Raw genomic sequence first — 3,508 nt, 5'->3', positions numbered from 1 at the left:
TATATATATATATATATACACACACATAAAAATGTATTTTATGTCCCTGCATAAATCTATAAACGTGCCTAGGTTATTGCCTGTGAGATGTTTAGTAGCTGGAGCTACAGATTGGGTGGAAGGAGGGGCGTTATGTTAATTAAAGGGTTGCGACTACAAACCGGGCCAAGAAAGGTTAATGTGATTTATCAATATCCTGTTTCCTTCAGAGAACCTGTGTACCCAGGGTAGCATTTCATTTTTTTTATTTTAATAAGCGATTATAAGACACCATTTCCTCCCACAGACCGTGCTGGATGGTTTATTTTGTCAGAGCTATATATGAAATGAATTACTCTCCAATTGCCCTCTAGATATTTTCATTTACAGGTGCCTTGTTCCCCAACACCTGTTGATCTGCTTTTGGAATAGTTCGTGATAGAGCAGTCAGATTTATTACGCATGCATTTCGTTGTAGAATTATTGTAACGAAGATTTATTTGCAAATACACAAAGTTATTTATCGTTTATTCGTTAAAAAAACTCCTGTTACTAACACATGCTGCGCCCTATAAAGCGATAGCGCTGCCCTATGCAGTGTCGGGTGTCCCGGTACTCGCTGCTGATGCAGTGTCAAGCCATCCTACTTTCTCCGTGCAGATGAACTAGACGCTAAAACACTTTTACGAGCGAATTAATAAATTACACAGTGAATTATGAAATCCAGATAATTACAGAGAATAAGTAAGTAATCATTAGTTATCTCTACTAATTAGCGCGGGTCATCAGGAGCTGGAGTGTGAAATCCTCCTCGGGAATTGAAATTAACTTTGCAGAGTGAGTTTTCTCTGCTTGACATCTCCAGTCTAGAGGCACATGGCAGCTCCCTGGTGGGACAGCTTCCAATTTAACTCTCACAGGCTGCACATACAATTAGGTGGCGTGTGATAACGGGGCGTAGAGATGGAGGAAGGCTCACTGGGCACTTTGTCTTCAAAGCTGTCCATTTCATTCCAATAAATACAGGAAAATGGGCATGCAAAAGGGGCCAATATTATAGTGTTGTCATCTTTTCTTACTACTTAATATGCACCAATTAATTATAACATGAATATTATAATTACTATTAGTATTATTTCGAATAATGTTTGCTTACTTATTGTAAAATGAATATTATTATTATCATCATTATTATTATATTATTATTTTATTGAACAATGTTTTTATCATTAATGTAATAATAATAATGATACAATGTATTATTATTTTATTGAACAATGTATTTTTAAATTAATTTATTCATAATAATAACAATAATAATAATATTCAAATATTATTAAAAATGCATCATTATGTATTCCTAGGCAGATATAATAGATAATCATCCATGATCCATCCTGGAAAGCCAGTGTAAGATTCTTTATTTTCATTTACAATTAGGAAAACACGCTCTCCTCCCCCTCCCTCTACCCCCCACTCACAGTCTGGGATGTTGATAAAAAATTAATGAAGCTTGGGGTTGGCTGAGCATCGTCTGGGGACCCCAGGAAGGAATATTTTTAACTGTACATTTACACCCCGTGAAAGACAGCCTCTGCTTTTAATCTCGAATTAGAAAAGCACAGTCATAAAGTGACACCGGAGACTCTTCAGTGTCCTCTTTTGTATCAGATGCCAATGTTGTTGTGTTGTGCTATACTGAACACATGTGTGGAACACATACAAGTCAGGGAAGGCTTCTAATTAGGAATTCGTGAATAATACATAGCCGTGATAGTATGCAGCAAGCCTTTGCATTTAGTTTTTTTTTGTAGAAATCAGGGTTATGTAATATTAATTGGTCGTATGCCTATAAATTAATCTGTTTTTTTTACAAGCTATCAATGAGGCTTGAATGTGGCGCTGCTGACTGCTGCTGGTGTCTGCAGGTGAGTACTGGGTAGCCCCACTGCTGGTGTATGCAGATGAGTACTGGGTAGCCCCACTGCTGGTGTATGCAGGTGAGTACTGGGTAGCCCCACTGCTAGTGTATGCAGATGAGTACTGGGTAGCTCCACTGCTGGTATATGCAGGTGAGTACTGGGTAGCCCCACTGCTGGTGTGTGCAGGTGAGTACTGGGTAGCCCCACTGCTAGTGTCTGCAGGTGAGTACTGGGTAACCCCACTGCTGGTGTATGCAGGTGAGTACTGGGTAGCCCCACTGCTGGTGTATGCAGGTGAGTACTGGGTAGCCCCACTGCTGATGTATGCAGGCCAGTACTGATTAGCCAAACTGCTGGCGTCTTCAGGTAAGTACTGGGTAGCCCCACGCTAGTCCCACTTTTAGTATTGCTAAGCCCTACTCCTGGTGTCTGCAGGTAAGTAGCCTCATTGTTGGTGTTTGTAGCTTGGTACTGGGTACCACCACTGCTGGTGTCTGCAGCTCTGCAGGAGGACTGGGCAATAGGCAGATCTTATTAAAAGGGATAAGCGCTGTGTATATGCAGACACATGGACACCAAACATATTGAAATCTAGAATTATTACCTACATTCTCAGCAAATACATGCAAATATTAACAATTACGTGTCCATTAATTCACAGCAGCCAATCATATTCACGTTTACTGCTCCAAAACGAAAGACCAATTCTGATCAATTCCTATTTACACATTCTTCCTACCTGAATGACTGGATAAATAGAATCCATCATTTTTTAAACATTTCATTATTTTATAAGGGGTGGATTGGCTAAAACGTAAGCAGCCTGTGCTCTCTACAGATAGTCAATCAGGTTTAAATAATGTAAAAAAAATGATTTGAACCTGATTGGGTATTTGGAGCAATGGCAGGCTAGGGTAAAATGACTACATTAATAAATTAGCCTTGATTCATCAAGCTAAGATGTGTTCTGACAACAGAAATAATATGCTGTCCACTTAAAAAGGTTTGTAGAGTATATATGATTTCCTAAGAAACGTTATTCCTGCCAGGAGTGTGGAAATGAACTGAACCCATTTGTATGTGCCTGTGTATGAAGAGCAGCATTGGTTCCCATTCCCTGTGTGATCAGGCTGGAGGAGAGCAGCATCACTGCTAGGGTGGCCTGGGGCAGGGGGCTCCATAGACTGCTCACCTCCTCTGTCTTCGTTCTTTACTGACTTTATTAAATATATATGCTCTCACACTAAGCATGGCTGTGACAGCACACAAGGGGTTAATAATCAGCCCTAATATGGTAGATGCACTGCCTTTCTACAGGAACAACACAGGCAAGCTGTTTGTGAACGACCTGTTTCTATTTCACCCTGTGCCTGTCTGGTAAGGATGTTACAGAGCTTTAGAATATTTAGATCATCGATGTAATATCTATCTGTTTTATCTAGATGTTATCTATTTGTCATCTATCTATCTATCTATCTATCTATCTATCTATCTATCTATCTTTGGCTACTATCTAACTATTTGCATTTATTTACACCTATCTATCTCTATCTTTTTTTATATCTATCTATCTATCTATCTATCTATCTATCTATCTATCTATCTAT

This window comes from Nanorana parkeri, unplaced genomic scaffold (genome assembly GCF_000935625.1).
Source record: "Nanorana parkeri isolate BGI_ZX_2015 unplaced genomic scaffold, ASM93562v1 scaffold104, whole genome shotgun sequence".
Taxonomy (NCBI): Eukaryota; Metazoa; Chordata; class Amphibia; order Anura; family Dicroglossidae; genus Nanorana; species Nanorana parkeri.
Note: the sequence above shows the minus strand (reverse complement) of the source record.